The 23,521-nt window shown below is 40.6% G+C and overlaps 1 pseudogene; it reads right to left on the minus strand.

Annotated features, from left to right (window-relative positions):
* Positions 1–5,692: 5,692 nt before the first annotated feature.
* Positions 5,693–6,340, minus strand: LOC119473976 (annotated as a pseudogene).
* Between the last annotated feature and the right edge of the window lie 17,181 nt (positions 6,341–23,521).

Here is a 23,521-nt window from a genome sequence, read left to right on the forward strand (position 1 = left end):
GAAATGAATGTTCAAATTATTTTCCCATTTCAAAACTTGGGTTGTTTACTGTTGTGTTTACACACATTTCTCTATATTCTGATACAAGTCCTTTGCCAAAAAAGTGATCTGCAAATATTTTCTCCCTGTCTGTGATTTGTCATTTACTTCTCTTAACGGTCTTTCACAGAGCAAATTTTAAGAAATGATGTAACTCAATTTATCAATTTTTTTCTTTTATGGATTATACTTTTGGCCTCATATCTAAGAATTCTTTGCCTAATCCAAAGACACAAAGATTTTTCTCCTATGTATTTATCCAAAAGGTTTATAGTTTTACATTTTATTTAGGTTATAATACATTTTGAGTTAGTCTTTATATAAAATATAAACTATAGAATGAGTTCCATTTTTTTGCATATAAATGCTCAATTGTTAAGTACTGTTGAATTGCCTCTGTACTTCTGCCAAAATCAATTGGCCATATTTGTATGGATCTACTTTTGCACTCTTCATTATATCCAATTATTTTATAGGCCTATTCTTTCAATAATACCATTTTGATTACTGTAGTAAGTCTTAAATCAGGTAGGGTGAGTCCTATAAATTTTTTCTTCTGTTAAGGATAATAGTATTTTTAAATTCTTTTTAGGAGGTTTATGACCATAATATTTGATGACAACTGCATTCAATTGTAATGAGAAAAGTAGAGTTGTTAATTCAATATTCTTTTTCTACATTTAATAGAATGCTGTTAAATAGAATCTCTGCAGTGATGGAAATGCGCTATGTCTTCTCTGTCCAATAAGGAACCCACTAGACATATGTGGCTTTTGAACCTTGAAAAGTGGCTAGTGTAACTGAGAGAATGAATTCTAATTTTATTTAATTTTAATTTAAATAGCCACATGTAACTAGTGGCTACTGTACCTGACAGTGCAGATCTAGAAATTATTACAGATCTTTGTCTTTATATTATTTTTTAATTTTATTTTTATTTTTTAAACTTTTATTTTAGGTTGAATGGTACATGTGTAGGTTTGTTATATAGGTAAACTTGTGTCATGGCGATTTGTTGTACAGATTATTTCATTGTCTAGGTACTAAGTCTAGTAGTACCCAATAGTTACTTTTTCTGATCCTCTCCCTCCTCCCAACCTCCACCTTCAAGTAGGTTTCAAGTAGGCCCTAGTGTGTGTTGTTCCCCTCTTTGTGTGCAAGTGCTCTCATCATTTAGCTCCCACTTATACCTGAGAACATGCAGTATTTGGTTTTCTCTTCCTGTGTTAGTTTGCTAAGGATAATGGCCTCTGGGTCCTGCAAAGAACATCATTCATTCCTTTTTATGGCTGCACAGTATTCCAGGGTATATATATACCACATTTCTTTATCCAGTCTGCTATTGATGGGCCATTTAGGTTGATTCCATGTCTTTGCTATTGTGAATAGTGCTGAAAGGAACTAGTTTTGAATTTTGTATCTTCTTCTGTACCATCATCTCTCTGTAATAGCTACTGAGAAGGAATCTTTTCAGGAAAATAATTTGGAGTAGATGTTTGGTGTTTAGGCATTTCCACATTGATGAGGCTTGTGCCCCACTCCACAGGAGAAAGCAGAATTGTAATGAACTTTTCTAGTATCTCTTTTGGCCTACTTGTTCTTCAAAGGAGGGAGAGGAGTCAGTAATCTGGTTGGTGAAAGCCTGACTTCCGTCAGGAGACAACCCCCTCCACTCCCTGCAACAACTGCACTGCCTGCAGCAAGGACAGTAAGAAGGGTGGGTCTCCCTCCCACCTTCTCCACATGCTCCTTTGTGAAAAGACACTTGTACGATGGTATTTTTTAGACAGACCTATGATCCTTTAGGTGGGTGTCAGGGCAAGTTTGCTGAGGATCTGCTTAGAAAATCTTCCTTCTCCACTGACTGGGGCTAAGCCTAAATTTAAGGGGAGGAGTAGGTGGCTCTACTTTGCTTCAGGTCCTAACTTTCTTGCTTCCCAATACAGCTTTACCAGAGAGCCTCTATTTTCAAAGTTATTAGTTTCTTGTGTCTGTTTTATTTATGTATTTATTCATTTGTTATTTATTTTTTATTTTTATTTTTTTGAGATACAGTTTCACTCTTGTTGCCCAGGCTGGAGTGCAATGGCGTGATCTCAATTCACTGCAACTTCTTGCCGCCCGATTTCAAGCGATTCTCCTGCCTCAGTCTCCCGAGTAGCTGGGATTACAGGCACCAGCCACCATGCCCGGCTAATATTGTATTTTTAGTAGAGACAGGGTTTCTCTGTGTTGGTCAGGCTGGTCTGGAACTCCAGACCTCAGGTTATCCAGCCGCCTCAGTGCCTCAAAAGTGCTGGGATTACAGGCATGAGTCATTCCCGGACATTTAAAAAAATGTTTTTTATCGAGTTTTGCTCTGTCACCCAGGCAGTGGCATGATCTTGGCTGACTGCAACGTCCACCTCCCGGCTTCAAGCAATTATCCTGCCTCAGCCTTCTGAGTAGCTGGGATTATATTTGTGCACCACCACTCCCGGCTAATTTTTGTATTTTTAGTAGAGACGGAGTTTGACCATGTTGGCCAGGCTGGTCTTGAACTCCTGACCTCAGTGATCTGCCTGCCTCGGCCTCCCAAAGTGCTGGGATTACAGACATGAGCCACCATGCCCGGCCCTCCTTGCATCTGTTCTTTATTGATTAGAACCTAGAAGAAAGGAGAGGATTTTACTGCTAGTATAAAACATAAAGTGTCTTTTTAGGAAGAATAATTGTGAAAACATTGTTTTGGCAATCATTAAAATAATCAGACTCTTGTAATGGTGGTGGTGATGGAGATGGTGATGGGTGTTGGTTTCTTTTGGTTTGCCTTTTCCTTCACAGTAGAAAATGAGTGTGACATTTGGTTTTTGTCCGGGTTTTAGTGTGTGCTGCCTCAGCAGCTCTGAGATGGAGCTGATTGATAGGTGTACATTGATGTGTTTTTTCAGTGATTCCTCTGGGCACACAGGCCATTTCCTAAAGGAGAGTAGGGGAGGGGAAAAACATTCAGGGGCTCCTAACTAAAAAGTTAACAGAAACTCCAAGTAAAGTCAGATTAAAATGAACATTAAGAGCAGTGGTGAAAGGAAAAGACTTGGTCTCTGTAGATGTGAATGGGGTAGGGCAGGGCAGATATCCCATCACCTAGTGGAGATTTTCAAATGATTGTTTTCTTTTTTAGCAGTAGTACCACCTTTTCCTTTCCTATCCTGACTCTAACCAGTGCATTCTCTGGGCAGTAATGTGCTACCCTTCATTTAATACAGATGCTCCTCAACTTAGATGGGGTTATGTCTCAATAAATGTGTCATAAGTTGAAAATACTGTAAGTCAAAAATGCATTTAATACACCTAACCTGAACATCATAGCTTAGCCTACCCTACCTTAAACATGCTCAGAACACTTAGATCACCTTACAGTTTGGCAAATCACCTACTTGATAATAGTGTTAAATAGCCTCATGTAATGTATTGATTACCATGCTAAAAGTGAAAAGCAGAATGGTATGTTGGTTGTTTGCCCTTGTGATTGTATAACTGACAGAGCTGTGGCTTGGTCCTGCTGCCCAGCATCATGAGAGACTGAAGCATGTAGCACTAGCTAGAGGAAAAGGTAAAAATTCAAAATCCGAAGTGTGGTTTCTACTGAATGCATATTGCTTTTGCACCACTGTAAAGTGAAAAATTACAAGTTAGACCATTGTAAGTTAGGGACTGCATGTATATCCAAAGGTCAAGCACTATACAGCATTTGTGCAGGATGTCACTAGGAGGACAGAACCTTCTGGACCACCTTGTAAAGCTCAGTGACTGAAAGCCATTGGTGGCCAAATACATGCAAAGCACACACACTGGCCTGTAAGAGTTTAGAGAAATTGGAGTTCAGGAAGTGGAGCCACCGGGGCAACCATTTCTGAGGCATAAATGGATCTGTCCTACCAAATCATTCATGGGGCTTATTTTGAGTTTTCTGCTATGTGTTTCATTGGTCCCTAAAGTCAGTCATGACCAAAATACTGATTTTGATATTTCACTGGTTATATGCCCATGAATCAGTCATGGTTCAATCAGGAAAACAGAAACCACAATTGATACTGTAAGCAAAGGGTGGGATCTTACACAGGAAATTATTATGTAGTTGTTGGAAGGCTGAAAGGGGAATGACAGGACACTGAGATAACTAAAGATTAGTAAGTGCAAGAAGCAGTAACACCTTTGGGGCTGGGGAAGTGAAAGGTAAGGGTAGTGTTATCAGAATGCAACCTGGCAGGTGCCCATGTGGTGTAGGTGGCATGGCCCAATGGGTGAGGGAGCACAGTGGGACTAGTATTGCTACTGTCAAGGGAGCACAGCAAGGATATTGCCAGGGCCAGTGATGGTGCTGAAAGAAGCTCAGTGCCATAATTTGTTGCTGCTGCTGCTGCCACCGCCATGGAAGCAATCCTGACAGGACCTGGGAACAGGGAAAGTCCTTTCTCCCTTTCTTCTCTCTCTTTCAAAGCTCCATCCAGGGTTTTCTTTTGCAGAACCTAACCAGAAGCCAGGTGGCAGGGGAGTCTGGAAATTATACTTTGCACACCCAAACATGAACCAGAATTTTGAAAGGTGTGCTTGAAGCTGACAGACAGTTAAGTAGCCAGCAGAATCTCTCCTTTTGGTCATTCAGCATCAATTTATGTGTTTCTAATAACAACAATAGTATCTTACTGCTTTTGCTTAGCAAGATACAACTATCTTCTTTCTATGTTTCTATCCTCTTCCTAAAAAAGAGGGCCCAAAGTGTCAGTAGTCACTATATCCATATCTGCGTGATGTCTGTTTTATGTAATCTCGCCTAAATATCCTCACAGCCAAAATTGTAAGGTTAACCACTGATAACAGTCGGGGTAAAACATAAAGGGGGACAATGAAAAGTAGGGGGAAATAAGTAAATATATGTCAATATATACATAACAAGCAAGGAAGAAAATTACATAATTATTACAATCCTGGGTAGTCATATCTGCTATGTAGTTTGTTTCCTTTGCCATTAGCTGGCCCCGCAACCAGTCGGAATTCTTTCCTGGTGGAGTGATCCAGACCTTCACTTCCAAAGGGTCTAAATCTTAGTGGTCTGTTTTTATATGTGTTGCTGTGGTTTTGCCCTGCCTTTTGTTACTGGATTTGATAGTATCCAGAAGCACCTTACAGAATGTCGTGGGCTCTAAACAGTCTGCCATATCTCCATTACTGTAGCAGCCATTCAATTTATCCTTAATAATTGGGAGCAATTGCCCTGGCAAAAACAATGATCCCTCCTTTGTTAGTGATTTCAATAGCATGGAAGTTTCATCTTCCAATTCAGTGGAGCCATTGTTGTGACCTCTGATGGAAGCATTCTTCCTTTGAGAGCTAAAACTTCTAAACCAGCAGCAAAGTTGCAGAATGGAAAACAAAATTTTGCTGGTAGTTAACTATAATCGTGGAGGAGCCACTCCCACTTCCACCCCTTGATTCATGTATTCCGGTAGTGGAAGAAAGAGTACCCTATATCATTTAATCTCTGTTTCCAAGAATATCCTACATCCTATAGGATAATGCCCTAACCTCTCAGAGTGTTGACTCCCAATTGACACTGTAACAGAAACTTCAGTAAGCTGTTCGTGTGTGTGTGTGTGTGTGTGTGTGTTTTGACTCCCAAATATCTTTTATTGGGGGGAATGGGCCTCTTGGGGGTCCTCACTGCACAGCTTGTTCATTGGCACTGTTTCCCAAGACCTGGGGCTTCATCACTTTGGGCAGCCTGGGTGGGCTGGGGAACAGCTCGATGCACAGGGCCTCGAAGATGTCATCTGCCCGGAAGGCCAGCCCCACTGTGGCTGGGGCCTGTGGCTGTGCTGTTTGATGGTGAAGCCACGCTCACCCAGTGTCTTGCCATCATCCAAGAGTTGGTCATGCTTATACAGCCGCTGCTCGTAAGATACCCACGACGATGTGCTTCAGCTCGAACACCATGCTGGACTCCTTGGCATCCGTGAAGATGGTGGGTTTGTGGCGCCAGATCATGAGGAACACATCCATCATGGTGGCTCCAGTAAGCTGTTTTATCAGCCATGCTGCTTCTGAGAGATGTCATATGTGGCAAGACCAATAAATTAAGGGTATGAGCTCATTGGTAAACTTCTTTAGCTGAGAAACGAGTTCCTTGATCACAAACAGCCTTGTGTGGAACACACATAAGCCCACAGCTCATCATTATATTCATCTGTTGATACATAACAAATTACTCCCAAATTTAGCAGCTTAAAACAATAATTAGGCTGGGTACAGTGGCTCACACCTGTAATCCCAGCGTTTCAGGAGGCCAAGGCGGGTGGATCACCTGAGATTAGGAGTTTGAGACCAGCCTGGCAAACATGTTGAAACCCCATCTCTACTAAAAATACAAAAAATAAAAAAATTAGCTGGTTGTGGTGGCAGATGCCTGTAATCTCAGCTACTTGGGAGGCTATGGCAGGAGAATTGCTTGAACCTGGGAGGCAGAGGTTGCAGCGAGCCAAGACGGAGCCAGTGTATTCCAGCCTGGGCAACAAGAACAAAACTTCATCTCAAAAATAAAATAATTATTATTTCACAATTTCTGTTGATCAGCAATCCAGGAACAGCATAGCTAGGTGGTTCTAGCTCATGGTGTCTCATGAGGTTGCAGCCAAGCCACTGGACAGAGCCACAGTCATCTCAGTTACTTGAATGGCATTGAGGGATCTGCTTCCAACGTCACTCACATGATCATTGGCAGGGTTCAGTTCCTCAAAGTTTGATGAGAGCTTCAGTTTCTTGAATGCCACATGGGCCTTTCCTTAGGCCTTCTCACAACATGGCAGCTTGCTTTCTCTAGTGTAAGTAATGAGAGAGAGAGAGACCAAAATGGAAACCAAAGTCTTTAAACCTAATCTCAGAAGTGATATTCCGTCACATCCACCATATTCTATTAATTAGAAGCAAGCCACTAGTCCAACTCATACCTAAGGGAATGGGATTACTCAAAAGACATGATTAGCAGGAGGTGGAGATCATTGGGGGCCATTTTAGAGCATGCCTACAACAGTTACACTGGATGAAGCACAGACCACTAGGATTTCGGAGTAGATAATTCTTTTCAGAAACAGATCTTGGTTTTCTACTGGGCCCTAGTAGAGAGTAAACTTCTGGTAATGGGACATCTGGTGATCACATGTTCTGAGCTACCCATGATAAACTGGATGTTTTCTGAACCACCAAGATAGAACATTGGTTGAAGGCATCAGCAGTCCGATATCAAGTGAAAATGGTATGAATGAGATTCAGTGCAAGCAGATCCTGAAGTCCTGAAGATGTAAGTATGTAACATAAGAGGTGGCTTGATTTCCTGCAGCACCTATTCCTGCTAAAGTGCTGTCTGTCTAATAACTCATTGTGGGGAGTTCCCAATCATCAGCTGACTGAGGAAGAAAAAGCTAAGGCCTGGTTTACAGATGGTTTTGTACAATATATTTGGCATCAACTGGATGCAGATGGCCGCAGCATTACAACCCCATTCAGGGATGGCCTTGTAAGACTGATGATGGGAAATTCTCCCAGTAGGCAGAACTCTGAGCAATACATTTAGTTGTTCACTCTGTGTAGATGAAGAGATGGTCACAAGTACAGATATTCTGATTCATGGACACTGACTGAGAGTTTGGTTGAAATGTTGGTGACTCAGAAAAAAGGTTTTGGTAGATTGGTGACAAAGGTCACCAAAGGTTAGGGGAAGAGATAGGTGGATGATACTTCCTAAAGTACATGCTGAGCCCATGCACAATCCTGATCCCTTCCACTGTGGGATGCCCACAGGTATGCCCACAAGGTATGCCCATTTCTGAGTGCCTACCTTGTCAACAGCAGAGACTGCCAAGGGAGACTTCCACACAGGATTTTTATCTGGGAAAGAGGAGAAGACTACCTCTTGGCAGATTGGCCACAATGAAGGAGGTAGCCGTTTGTTCTCTGTGAATAACTAATCAGGATATGGATTTGTCTTCCCTGACCACAGTGCTTGTGCCGGTATGACTATCTGGGTACTAATGGATGTTTGACACAATATTGCGTCTGATAAGGAGCTCATTTTTAAGTCATCCTTATGTAAGGACAATATATCAAAATGTTAAAAGTAGTTGTCGAATGGGCGTTAGAGTAATATATGTATTTTATTTTTATTTTTTTTCCAAATCATCGTGTGCCTGGAAAAATAAAATACAAAGGCCATTCATGATAGTTTTGTAACTGCACCCCCGGGAAATTTAGTTCAGTTTCCCTAAGAAAAGATTGCTTGGACTGGGCACAGTGGCTCACACCTGGAATCTCATCACTTTGGGAGGCTCACACGGCCAGATCACTTGAGGTCAGGAGTTAAAGACCAGCCTGGCCAACATAGTGATACCCTGTCTCTACTAGAAATACAAAAATTAGCCGGGCATGGTGGCACATGCTTGTAATCCCAGCTATTTGGGATGCTGAGGTGGGAGGATTGCTTGAACCCAGGAGGCAGAGGTTGCAGTGATCTGAGATGACACCACTGCACTCCAACTGGAACAACAGAGCAAGACTCCATGTCAGAAAAATAGAAAAAAAAAAAAAAGGAAAGGTTGCTTGGAGGTTACTCTGATATTTACTTATTTCAGAGATGGGGTCTTGCTCTGCTGCTTAGGCTGAAGTAGAGTTGCATGATCATAGCTCACTGCAGCCTCAAACTTTTAAGCTCAAGCAAAACCTTGCATCTTAGCCTCCCAGGTAGCTGAGACTACAGGTGCATGCCACCCCACTATGCTAATTTTTAAAAATTTCTTTCTGTAGGGATGGAATCTTGCTATGTTACCCATGCTAGCCTTGAACTCCAGGCCTCAAACCCTCCTCCCACCTTAGCCTCCCAAACGGCTGGGATTACAGGCGTGTGTCACAACACCCAGCTGATTTTAATTATGATTTCAATTTTTTTATTTTCAAACCACTCTGGCAAAGGCTATTGCAGCCTCACTCATAGGAACAGGGATATTGCTGTATAATCTCAGTGATCCTCAAACTTCAGTGTAATAAGCATCTTCAGGGAGATACAAAAATCCCTGTTTACTCTTCTACCCCAAGAAATTCTGAGTGGGAAATTCTGGGTGGGACCCAGGTATATTTATAGGTGTGTATTTGTAAAAGGACCTCCCAGTGACTGCCTCTGGTTTAGGTGGTCCACACAGACCCTTTAAGGAACACTGCTGTAGATTTATAGGCGGCTCCACAGCTGGGAAAAATTGATAAAGAATTCAAGTAAGACTTGGAAAGAAACAGGTGCCAGTTGTTTTGTTGCCAATAGAATCAGATTCCAGAAACACAAGTAGAAGGACAACCCCAAATCCTTTTTGCCTTGATTAGCATTGATTCAAATTGTAGCACGTCACTGCACTCACGTTACCAATCTAGGTATGCAGAGCAGTTTTCTATCTGCATGAGAAAAGCCACCCAGCATAATGGGTGCTGGTATCAGATTATTCTTTCACTACCATATCACAGCTGCCTCCAAAGCCAGTGGAGACAAATAGATCTGAGTCTGAATACCAACTTCACCACTTTTTAATTTTTCAACTTTGGGTGTGTTTTTTTTGAGAATAATATTTAGCTGTTACAGAAGTATGACTTGAGTCGAATTACTTAATCATTTTATATTATCTTTTTTTTTTTATTTTAAAATAATCTTGATCAAATTTTTTTTTTTTTTTTTTTTTTTTTTTTTTTTTTTTGCTCTTGTTACCCAGGCTGGAGTGCACTAAAATAATCTGAGCCTACAGTATACTTAATTATTTTAGACTTCGGTTCCTTGTTAAAGAGAACTGCAATCCCTGATATCCTTTCCAGCTCTAAAATTTTTCATATATAAGGATACTATTTCTCAAGAAAAAACACTCAGATATTTTCAGAAAACATATGATCACAATGTTGAGAAAAAAAGCCATTAAAATAACTGCTTTATTGGGAAGAAAAAAATCTAATACTTAGTATAGTCCTAAATTGAATAATGTCGGATAAGGCAGTGATTATTTCAGCAAAATGAGTCTACACAGGAAGCTATAAGGGTCTCGTAAATGGAGGGCAATCTTTGGAGCTGCCCACTAAGAGCTGCCTTATCAGGCAGATTATGTGAATGTCCTCAGGGGAGTTTTGTCATGGAAAAAGAATGTCCAGTGATGAGAAACTGGACTTTTGTCACACTGTGACCCTGAAGTTAGGGTGTATGAAGAGTGTGAATGATGCCAAATTCCTAAGGAGACTTTGAGCTGAAAAAGGGCACGACATCTCATCTCACGTCTGATGTGTCTCAGATTTCCCTATTCTCTGTCCATGACAGAATATAAAGGGGAAAGATTTTCCTATCAAAGACCAGGAGCCTGGATTCCTGCCTTTTCCCACCTTCTCTCACTCTTTCTGGCACCCACTTTGTCCACTCCAACGCGGTGTTTAGGTTCATGTAGAAAACTGACCTTTATAGAAGAGTGGGGATTCTGAGGTACAAACACTTGAGTTTCGTTCCTCAGGTGAACTTCAGATTATTCAGTTGGCTTTACACAGTTATTAAAGCCCCGTGTTATGCACACTTGCTGGAAAGACTTGTAGGTTTAAAGGACTCTTCTTGGCATTCCATTTAGCTCTTAGGTCTCTGATATAGTTTGGATCTGTGTCCTCACCCAAATCTCATGTGGACTCGTAATCCCCCATGCTGGAGGTGGGGCCTGGTGAGAGGTCATTGGATCATGCGGGTGGATCCTTCATGAATGGCTTCGCACCCTCACCGTGCTGCCATCCTCATGATAGTGAGTTCTCATGAGATCTGGTTGTTTAAAAGTGTGTAGCACCTCCACGCTCTCTCTCTATTCCTCCTGCTCTGGCCATACGAAGTGCTCACCACCCCTTTGTTTTCTGCTATTATTCTAACTTTCCTGAGGCCTCCCCAGAAGCAGGCAGATGCCAGCATCATGCTTACTGTACAGCCTGTGGAACTGTGAGCCAATGAAACCTCTTTGTAAATTACCCAGTGTCAGGTATTTCTTTATAGCAGTGTGAGAACAGACTAATGCAGTCCTATAATAAGGACCTTGCCCTTCGGGTTATAGTTACTCCAGTGGCCCTTTTCCCCCTTCCATACTGGGGAACTTTCTGTTCCTTGGAGGATGGTTTTTCTCACCCTGGTAAGTGACAGACAGCATCACTGAATCCAGAACAAACAGAGTAAGTAAGCCTGATCCAAAAAACCTCAATGCAAAGGCTGAGAATGAAGCACAAAAGGAAATGGAAGATCTACCCTTTAGTCACGTGGTAGGAAAAAGTTCTTGAAAGTCAGAGCTCATGGGGCAGTTACAGGTTAAACTAGGAGAGCACTCAGGAAGCCAGAGGCAGACATAGAGCACCACAGACAGAAAGACCAAGTCCAGGTCTACTGCAGAAAGGCAGTCGTGAGTAGTGTTCTCTTTTGTCTGTCTTGCTGAATTCTTCTTGTGTGAAAGACCCTGATGACTTACTTTCCCACACACGCTGGTCCAATGCAAGGCCTAAAAACTCACCTTGCCTTCTCTGAGAAAACAGGATTCTATCCTGTTATGATTCAGATCTGTACTCAGGCTATTGGTAAAAACTGCACTGATATTTCCTCTTTAGTTTGACTGATATACCCTCTCTTTTCCTTTTCTAGAGATGCTGCCTTTTACTCCTGCATTATCCATAAAGATCCTGAATAGTCTGTTTTCCCCTGTCTCATTTTTTTTGTTTTTTCTGTCAGGCAGTGTCTTCCTAGTTAACCACCTTTGTAACTGAGCTGTTGTCATGCTTACTTTTGTACACTGTGCGGCTATTTTGGTTATTCTCTCTTTTTTCTTGAGACAGGATCTCACTGCATCACCCAGGCTGGAGTGCAGAGGTGCACCATGGTTCACTGTAGCCTCCACCTCTCAAGCTCAAGCAATCCTTCCACTTCAGTCTCTTTCCTAGAGAAAATATTTTTTGTAGAGACAGAGTCTCACTATGTTGCCCAGGCTGGTCTTGAACTCCTGGGCTCAAGCAATCCTCCTGCCTCAGCCTCTCAGAGTGCTAGGATTATAGGCATGAGCCATCACGCCCAGGCTTATTTTGGTTATTCTCTTAAAGTTTCCCCTATTTTCTCTTGCAGGCATTTTTCTGTAGCTCGTCACAACTTCATTCCTTATTTCTCTCCCATTATCAGTCCTTTTGGACAAAGTAGAGATCTGCAGCAATTCTCTTGGCTCAAATAGCCTTTTCAATATGATGACCATCTAACTTGAGAAACATTTTACTGTCTTGCATTGGAACAGTATATTTCAAACTGCATGTTCTCTACAAGAATTATTTCATTTTATTTTATTTTTATTTTTTGAAACAGGATCTTTCTCTGTCACCCAGGCTGGAGTGCAGTGGCGTGAACATGGCTCATTGCAGCCTTTACCTCCTGGGCTCAAACACTGTTTCCACCTCAGCCTCCTGAGTGGCTAATACTACAGGTGTACACCACAGTATTAGGGTTCTCTAGAGGGACAGTTAATAGGAAAGAGAGTTTATTAAGGAGAATTGACTCACATGGTCATAAGGTAAAGTCCCATGATAGGCCTTCTGCAAGTTGAGTAGCAAGGAAGTCAGTGGTGGATCAGTCCAAGTCCTAAAACCTCACAGGTAAGGAAGCTGACAGTGCCACCTTCAGTCTGTGGCTGAAGGCCTGAGAGCCCCTGGCAAACCACGAGTGTAAGACCAAGAGTACAAAAGCCAAGAACTTCGAGTCTGATGTTTGAGGACAGGAAGTGTCCAGCACAGGAGAAAGATGAAGATGAAGGCCAGAAGACTCGGCAAGTCGGCTCCTTCCGCCTTCTACCTGCTTTATTCTAGATGTGCTGACAGCTGATTAAGTGGTGCCCACCCAGTGTGAGGGTGGGTCTGTCTCTCCCAGCCCACTGACTCAAACGTTACTCTCCTTTGGCAGCACCTTCACAGACATACCCAGGAACAATACTTTGCATCCTTCAATCCAATCAGGTTGACAGTCAATATTAACCATCACAACTGCCATGCCAGCTAATAAAAAAAAAATTCTTTTTTGTAGAGATGGAGTCTCACTGTGTTGCACAGGCTGTAAAATAATTTTTAAAATTTCATTTTTTCTAACTCAATGATTATTTTGAAAATTAATAAAATTAATATAAGTATATTTAGGATGATCTGAGTGCCTATTTTATAGCCAAGTACTGTCACAAAATTTCAGTATTCCAAGTTGCACATGTAAATGTAGAAACATCAACAAGAACAGGGGGTAGACTTGCTATGTAAGGGAAGAATTTGAACTAAGTGGAAGCTGAATGACATCATAGTGCATTGTACAGATGAATGTTTTTCAGTGATTCAAATACAGAGAACTAATGGGAGAAGTGAGTCAACACAGCACAAACAGTAAAAATCTGCCAAACTGGCCGGGCGCGGTTGCTCAATCCTGTAAACCCAGCACTGTGGGAGGCCGAGGCGGGTGGATCACGAGGTCAAGAGATCGAGACCATCCTGGTCAACATGGTGAAACACCTTCTCTACTAAAACTACAAAAAATTAGCTGGGCATGGTGGCGCGTGCCTGTAATCCCAGCGACTCAGGAGGCTGGGGCAGGAGAATTGCCTGAACCCGGGAGGCGGAGGTTGCGGTGAGCCGAGATTGCGCCATTGCACTCCAGCCTGGGTAACAAGAGCGAAACTCCGTCTCAAAAAAAAAAAAAAAAAAATCTGCCAAACTAAACGGATGTCCCAGAGCAATCAGTACCATGTTTAGTTTAAACGAAATCAAAGAATCAGTGATGTTAAATTAATGTAATTAATTTAAATTTTATTTATTTTATGGATTTATTATATTTATAAAAAATTTTAAATGCTTTTTTGTTGTATGAGTTATATGCATCAGGAATTTAACTGTTTTCTATTTGTAGGTATTTCTATAACATGATAAAAACAATTTTTTAGGATTCTGCTTCCAGCCAAGATGGATTAACAGGATTTAGAGGTACTCTCCTATTTGGGACAACTTAAAAAGTGAACAAAATATATGGAACAACACTTTTCAAGATATTAGACATCAGGCAATGAGAGGTAGTATTTCCTGAGATATGAGAAGTAACACATCTTTCTCCTCTGTGAGGATAAAATTGAGTTTCCCCTCCCATGGCACAGGGAGGGGACACTCAAGTAGTAGAGCCTGGTTAACTCCTTGAGTTGAGGATGTTGACTGAAAGCTTGAGGAGACCTGTGTGGCTAGGATTCTGAAGAGAGGAGAGTTACACAGAGAAGTCCAGAGACCTGCAGAGGGTTCCCTTCAAATATTTAGCAGATTACTGGAGAATGGATGCACATGAGGAAACTCCCTGAGGCTCCGAAATAATCACTCAAGAGTTTTTCTTTTTTAAATCTCCCTAGTGCTGGAGCACCCAAGAGGATCAGAGGGAATAATGATGCTTGCACAGGGCTAGAAATATGCCTGTCCACTGATCACCCTCATCCCCCAGATAAATTAGAAAAACCCGTAATTCATGGTATTGTGTATAGTAGTACAGCCATGCCTCAGAAGTGGGGAATAATTAGCTCTAGAATAAATGCTGATCTGGGCTTTGCTAGCAAACTTAACAGAGATATCTAAATAGGCCAAACTATTTCCTGGTAACTTAACTGTGGTCCAGAACCAACTTCAATGATGTTTATAAGAATAAAATAAATCCATCCCCCAACAAGGTAAAAAAAACACAATGTCTGGCATCTAATCAAAAGTTACCTGGCAATCATATGATGCAGGAAAATATGACCCATAACTATAAGAAAAATAATAGAAACTCATCTAGAATTGGCAAAGATGTAAGAATTATCAAATGGCATGAAAATAGTTGTTATGACTATATTCCATGTGTTCAAAAATCTAATGGAAAGATTGAACATGTTAATTAGAGACATAGAAGATGTGAAAAGTATCCAAATAGAGTTTAAAAATGAAAACTATAATACTTGAGATGAAAAATACACTGATGGCATTAAAGACAAATTAGACATTGTGGAAGAGAACATTAGTAAACTTGTAGACATAGCAATAGAAATAATCCAAAATGAAAAACACAGAAAAAAATAAAATTTAAAAGGTAAACAATATCATTAAGCTGTGGGGCAACTTTAACTAATATGCAGACAGTCCCTGACTTACAATTTTTCAACTTTACAATGGTGCCTAGGTGATGCTTATTCAGTAGAAACTGTACTTTGAGTACCCACACAATCATTCTGTTTTTTTATTTTCAGTAGAGTGCCTAACAAATTACATAAGATATTCGGCACCTTATTATAGAAAAATAATAAAATGTTAGATGATTTTGCTGAACTGCAGGCTAATGTAAGTGTTCTGAGCCTGTCTAAGACAGGCTAGGCCAAGCCATGATGTTTGGTAGGTCAGGTGTATTAAATGCATTTTTCACATGATACTTTCAACTTATGATGGATTTATTGGGACATAATCCCATCTTGAGCTGAAGAGAACTTGTATATGTAATTGGGGACCCTAAAGAAGGGGGGATAGAAAAGTATTTGAAGAAATAATGACAATGTATAACTAAATTTGATTAAAAAAATAAATAAACCCACAATTCTAAGAAATTTCAATAAATCCTACATGTAAGAAGCAGAAAACAAACTATACCAGTGTATAAATTGCCCAAAACCAGTGACAAAAAGAAAATCTTAAAAGTAGCCAGAAAAAGAAGACATGCTACATACAGAAGAACAAAGATAAGGAGGACAGCATATTTCTCTCATGAACAATGCAAGCAAGAACGAGAGAAAACATCTTTAAAGTACCGAAAGAAAAAATTACAAATAAGAATATTTTCTAAAAATGAAGGCAAAACACTTTTTTAGACCTACAAAAGCTGAAAGACTTAACCACCACTAGACCTGCACCACAAGAAATGTTAAAGGAAGTCTCTCATGTTGAAGGAAAATAACAAGGAAACCTGGAACCACACAGAGGAAGAACACCAGAAATGCTAACTCCATGGGTAAATACATACTTCTTTTTCTTATTACTTAAAGCCCTTTAAAAGAGAATAAACTATTGAAGCTGGGCATGGTGGCTCATGCCTGTAATCCCAGCACTTTGGGAGGCTGAGGCCGGCAGATCATCTGAGGTCAGGAATTCAAGACCAGCCTGGCCAACATGGCAAAACCCTGTCTCTACTAAAAATACAAAAATTAGCCTGATGTGTTGGAATACATTTGTAATCCCAGCTACTCAGGAGGCTGAGGCATGAGAATTGCTTGAACTCAGGAGGTGGAGGTTGCAGTGAACCAAGATCACACCACTGCACTCCAGCCTGGGTGACAGAGCGAGACTCTGTCTCACAAACAAACAAACAAACAAACAAATTAAAATAAATAAATAAAAGAGAAAGGACAGTTGAAACAAAACCAATAAAATGTAGTTTATAATTTATATAGATGTGAATTATATGACAACAGTAGCACAAAGGCTGGGAAGAGAGAAATTATAGTGAGTATACCATAGTAAGTTTCTTAAGCTATATGTGAAGTAGTGTAATTGGTTCTGCTTCTGTAATTGTGCTCTGGCTGATATAGGTTCTATAAAAAACTTCTTGGGATTTTGAATGGAATTGCATTAAATCTATAGATCCATTTGAATCTGCCTATTCATAAACATGGTATGTCTCTCCATTTACTTATGTTTTCTTTAAGTCTTCTATAAGAGTGTTATTATTTTTTCCATAAAGAACTTCTACTTCTTTTGCTATTCCTAGTTACTTTATATGTTTGTTACTACTAAAAATGTCTTTTTATTTATTTTTGAGACAGGGTCTCACTCTGTCACCCAGGCTAGAGTGCCATGTGACCATGGCTCACTGCAGTCTCAACCTCTTGAGCTCAAGCGATCCTCCTCTCACTTCAGCCTCCCAAGTAGCTGGGGCCACAGGCACATGCCATCATGCCTGGCTGATTTTAAAATGTTTTGTAGAGACAGGGTCTCGCTATGTTGCTAGGGCTGGTCTCAGACCCCTGGGCTCAAGTGATCCTCCCACCTCGACCTTCCAAAGTGCTGGGATTTCAGGCAAAAATATCTTTTTAAAAAAATAGATTTTATTTTAGCTTTAGTCTTAGGTTCCCAGCAAAATTTTATGGAAGGTGCAGAGATTTTCTGTATACTTCTCACTGCCACATATACACAGTCATCTCTGTGTGGTGGCTAATTTTATGTGTCAACTTGACTAGGCTAAAGGATGCCCAAATAGCTGGCAAAATATTATTTCTGGGTGTATCTGTGAGGGTGTTTCTGGAAGAGTTTAACGTTTGAATCAGTAGACTGAGTAAAGACTAACAGATTGACTATTGTTGATGGGCATGAGCCAACCCATTGAGGGCCCAAATAGAACAAAATGGCAAAGGAATGGCAAATTTTTCTCTCCTCTTGAGCTGGGACATCCATCTTCTCTTGTCCTTGGACATTGGAGCTCTTGATTCCTGGGCCTTCAGACTCAGATTGAAATATGCCACTAGCGTTTCAGCTTTTCTGATTCTCCAGTTTGCAGATAGCATACCATGAGACATCTTGTCCTCAAGTAATTGAATGAGTGAGGCCCATAATAAATCTCCTCATATATGTATGGGTTTTCTAGAGGAATAGAATTAATGGGATATACATAGAATCAATGGGATATACATGTTTATGTATATGTGTGTGTATATATATATATATATATATGCCATTGATTCTATTCTCCTTGAGAACCCTGATTAGTACCCTCCCCAAAGCAGCATCCTACACCAGAGTGGCATGTTTGTTACAGTTAATAAACCTACAGTTATAAATTATTACCATCCTAAATCCATTGTTTATGTTAAGATTCATTCTTGGTATTGTTTCCATGAGTTTTGACAAATGTATAATGACATGTGTCCACTAGGATGGTTGTTGTAGGTAGCAACTAGCTAGAGCCAGTGTCACAGGTGGTAAAGCTATGTACCAAGACAGCCATAGGTAAAGAAAGACATATTTGTTAAAGAGAGTATGAAAACATGTTGCAAGGCTGCAATGGGCAGCACAGCAGAGAAGGGACTGTCTGCAAAGAGGCAGGTGCTGGAGGGAAGTTTTATAGTGCTGGAGGCAGGTACATGAAAAACAGATCATTGTGCCAGTGGTTGAGGTCACTGTGCCCAGGAAGATTGTTATATGCTCAGGTTGTTTGTGACTAGCCATCTCTCAGAACAGTTGTCCGTTGTTCTTCCCTACCTGGGGTTCTTTACTTTTGATGCTTACTCATCAGGACTCCACAATGGTATCATACAAAATAGTTTCATTGCCCTAAAATTCCTCTGTGCTCCACCTATTCATCTTTCTCTCTTTTACCCAACCCCAGTCTCTGGTCACCACTGACCATTTTCTTGTCTCCATAGTTTAACCGTTTTTCAGAATGTCTTTTTCAAAAGCTATACTGTATAATTCTAATATAGTATAGCTTTTTCCAACTGGCTTCTTTCACTTAGTGAAATGCATTTAAGTTTCTGGATGTACCAAAGCTTATCCATTTACCTTCTGAAGGATGCTTTGCTTGCTTTTGCTTGTTTCCAGGTCTTGGTAATTATTAATAGAGCTGGTATAAATTGCTGGGGTTCACTCAGGGTGGGTGGCAAAACATTAGGGAAATAAGAGGGAAAGTTACAGATTATAGTCTCAAACCTTTTGGAAGGCCAAAAAGTTTTATTGGGACAGGCTGAAGGCAGCTGGCTCATTTACATTCGATTAGGGAAAACAAAGAGACAATAAGAGGCTTTCCCATTTAGGTCTGTTTACCCTACATCCCTTTGTCTCTGCTCTGTTTACTCACGTAAACTTTGTGCTGGATGGTCCTCTCAGGGGAAAATCAAAGGTGAATTACCCATTAATAGTGTTTACTCTGGGCCCTGGAACCTAAAGCTTTTATCATTCGTAAAAACACTCTTTTAACCATGTTAATTATCCACAAGCATGTTAACTTAAAACCTCTGTTATAAAATCTTTGCTAAATAAATGTAAAAATGGGACAGGGGATCTTGGTTGCTTGGCTGCAGTCGCCCTCTGAAAGCAGCTGACGGCCATCCCTAGCCCACTTGAATCACTGAAACAGGTGTGAGAACAAATTTATTCATCCATTGTTGGGTCAGGGTCTGCAGGACAGACCTCTGCAGGTGGTGACTGACATCTCAATAAATACCCATGTACAGTGTTTTGTGTAAACAGAAGTTTTCAGCTCCTTTGGGTAGGTATCAAGAATGTGATTACTTCTTATGGTAAGAGTATGTTAAGTTTTGTAAGAAACTGCCAAATTGTTTTCCAAAGTGGCTGTACCATTTGCATTCCCACCAGTAATGTCTGAGAGTTCCTGTTGCTGCACATCCTTGTCAGTATTTGGTGTTGTAGGTGTTTTGGATTTTGGCCATTCTAAAAGATGTGTATGGCTGGATATGTTTCTGAGGCTCAAAGAGCTCTTAAAAGCCATGTGATCAACTCTAGAAAGGACCTAGAAGTTAGTAGAAACTCAAAACTCAAAATTCAACTGATTTCATGCAATTACTAGGGAATACACATTCTTTTTAAGCAAACATGGACATATATGAAAATTGCCTATATACTTATTCATAGAACAAATTCTTAAAAGTTTTCAAAGAATGAATACCAAATAGAACACATTTGCTGACATCAGTGCATTTAAGTTGGAAATAAGTAACAAAAAGATACCTTTAAAATGCTATACATTCAGAAATTAATCCATGGGTGAAAGAGGAAATCACAACAGAAATCAGAAAATACTTATAACTGAATGATAATAAAGACTGTATAAGTAAACACTTGTGGGAGGCAGCTGGAACACTACTTAAAAGTGACATGAAAAGATGCTTGATCACATTATCATTATGGAAATGAAAATGAAAATCCCAATGAGATACCATATTGCACTTATCAGATGCTGACAAAAGTTTTTTGTTTTTTTTTTTTTAAGAGATAAGGTTTCACTCTGTGGCCTAGGCTGGAGTGCAGTGATGTGATCATGGCTCACTGCAGCCTCAAACTACTGGGCTCAAGTGATTTTCTCACCTCACCTTCCCAGGTAGCTGAGATTACAGGTGTACATCATCATGCCCTGATAATTTCAATTTTTTTGTAGAGATGGTGTCTCTCTATGTTGACCTAAATTATGGTCCTGAACTCCTGGGCTCAAGTAGTCCTCCTACTGACATAGAATTATTTCGGTGCCACCTTGCCACCTGGAAAACTGTATGGCTGGCAGCTCCTCTGCCTGAGTTTCACTTGTGACTGCAAGGGGGTGGTATAGTGTGTCATAGCTGTAGCTCAGGGAGTCCCAAGGTCTGGGCCCTGAGAAGAATTGTGGCTCTTGTAGTCCAGTGAATGGGAGCATGTCACTGCCCACTGCTTGGTGGGCCATCCAGGAACATGTTTCAGCTCATTCATGTTGACAGCTCATTCGGCCCTACCACTCTGCTCTGGCCTGAGGCTCTTGGGCTGGCTTGGCCCTGTCATGGTTTCTTACCATGTGGGATGGCTGCCCAGTGCCAGCGGAGGACAGGAGGGCTACAGTGTTACAACTCCTTTTGCACCTGGTGTTTTGTGGGTCCTGGGTTCTTGTCCCGCATCCAAGAAGAATGAGGTTACATGGACAACAAAAGAGTAAGCAAGGTTGAGAAGAGTTTTATTGAGCAACAGACCAGCTCTTGACACAAGAGGGACCCAAAGTGGGTAGCCCCTATCTAAAGGCAGGGTAGTCCCAATACCCTGAGTCTGGGGTTTTTATAGGCTCAGAGTGGAGGAGTGCATGCTGATTGGTCCATGAGTGGGTCCGGAAAAAAACACCATTTGGGGGCTGGGTGCGGTGGCTCACGCCTGTAATCCCAGCACTTTGGAAGACCGAGGCAGGTGGATCACCTGAAGTCAGGAGTTCGAGACCAGCCTGACCAACATGGTGAAACCTCGTCTTTATTAAAAAAAAAAAAAAAAAAAAAAAAAGCCATTTGTTTGACTAAAAGGCATCAAAATGGTTCTCACTCCAGGTCATGGTCTCTACCTAGAACTAGCAGCCCAGTTTTCAGGCTTCAGGCTGTCTTCCCTCCCCTGTATACCTAGGAGTTTGTCTGCCTTCTGCTACTATCACTGCCTCAGCCTCCTAAGTAGCTGGGGTGACAGATGCACACCACCACACCTAGCTATTTTTTTTTTTTTTTAAATAAAAGGTTAGTCAGGCTGGTCTTAAACTCCTGGGCTTAAGATATCCTCCCACCTTGGCCTCCCAATGTGCTTGGATTACAGGCCTAAGCCATTGTGCCTGACCAAATTTTAAAATTTGTACTCTTTTAAAATATGTAGTGTTTGCAAGAATGTGGAACATCAGGAACCCTCGTGTGTTGTTGATGGAAGTGTAAGTTAGTCTATCACTTTGGAACAAAGGTTGATATTCCTCAGGAAATTTGAAGATGTACATGTCCATAACCCAGAATTTCTTTCCTTGATATATAAACTATGAACTCTTGTATGTATGCATCAGCATATATTTACAAGGATATTCATAGGAGTATTATTAGAAATAGCTTAAAACTGCAAGCAGTTGAAATGTGTATTGATAGAAGAATGGCTAAAGAAAGGTAGGTGTTGTCATATAATGGAATATTATACAGCAGTGAAAAGAAATAATCAGTGCCTTTCTGCAACATGGGCAAATATCAAAGCAACTTTGAACTGAGAAGGCAAGTCACAAAAACACACAATCAGTGTAATTCCCTTCATGAAAATTTCAAAAGCATGAAAAAACTATACATTTATTTTATTGGAGTGCAATAAATTGATTCTAAGACAATGGGAGAATTCAATATCTAGAAAAGCAATCACTTTTGGGTAGACAGGGGTGTTGGGTTCAGCAGACTTGACTGAGTGACGGATGAAGCATGTACACTGACACAGGCTTGCCAGTCAGTGCAGCCAACAGACCTCTACCAGCAGCCTTGATCAGCTGGTGGCCTTCGCATTTATTTAGTACAGATTAAATGACAAAGGTCTCAAGTAAACACCATTAGAGGGTAATAACATTGCCAAACCTGAGTAGAGAGCAGTCAAGAACCGCACCCCCCCCCCACCACCACCAAGATCAAATATCCTTCTTAGGACCATATGAGTAAACAAACTAGTCTAGATAAATTCCTTTGCACTCCCTTGTAACTTGCCTTTTGCCCTAGCCCCAAGATAAGAGGATGGCTGCCTTCAGCCATAAACTTTTTCCTAAGACTTTTACAAAACCTTCCAGTCTTCCAAGAAGGTTTGCATCCATTTTATAATTTTTCCCACTACCCTGACTGAACTCTTACATCTCCCCCTTTTGTGTTTTTTGCATCAGGTTTGTTGATTAAACAGCACAGATGTGCACAGCAACAGGTTTGTCTGGAGCAGCGGTCACTGCTTGTATTCCGGCTTTGCATCCTAGAATTAGTAAATAATATAAGACAAGCATAAGCATAATCAGTAACATTCTTTTCCAATCAAGGTGTGACCCTCAGGAGTGGGGAACCTAATACACAGTGTGATAGTATTAAAAGGTGATACATTTAGAAAGTGATTAGGTCGTGAGGGGCTCTGCTTTTATGAATGGGGCTAGTGCCCATATAAAAGAGGCTTGAGGAAAGAGAGCTTGTTTTGCTCCTTCCATCATTTGAGGACACTTAGAAGGCACCATCCATGAGAAAGGAAACTTCATCAGGTACTGAATTTGCTGGCACCTTGATCATGAACTTCCCAGCCTCCAGAACTGTGAGCAGTAAGTTTATGTTGTTTATGAATTACAAATTTATGATGTTTATATATATATATACCAGTTGAGGATATTTTGTTATAGCAACCAGAGCAGATTGAGAGCATGTATGCTCTGTGTGTATATCATATACATATATTTTTATATAAGATTAATATTTTATAATGTATTTCACAACATGGAAAAGATTGCTCTGGTAGCTACATTCAAAGTATCTCTCCTTTAACAGAGTCAAGGAGACACATGAAGACGCTGATACAGTAGGGATAAAATGCACAAATCTTCTGAAATAGAATTTAGGACTTTTGAATTAACTGAATGCAGTAGGTTAAAGGAAAAGAAAAGATTATTCCATTTTCTGGCTTGTAAGACTATAAATTTTTATAATTCACAGAAAAATTCTGGAAAGCTAACTGAATACTAGAAATAGTGTTGCCTTCAGTGGATAATTGAAGTAAGGTCTAGATAGGTAAGAGAGAGAAGCACAGTTTTCACTGTCCATTTTGAATTCTGAGCTATGTTCATGCATTATCTATCCAAGAAATGAAAAAAATAAGGTCTGTATGTAACTCAGATATACCTGGTCTG

The sequence above is a fragment of the Cebus imitator genome, unplaced genomic scaffold, assembly GCF_001604975.1.
Source record: "Cebus imitator isolate Cc_AM_T3 unplaced genomic scaffold, Cebus_imitator-1.0 Scaffold199, whole genome shotgun sequence".
In the NCBI taxonomy this organism is placed as follows: domain Eukaryota; kingdom Metazoa; phylum Chordata; class Mammalia; order Primates; family Cebidae; genus Cebus; species Cebus imitator.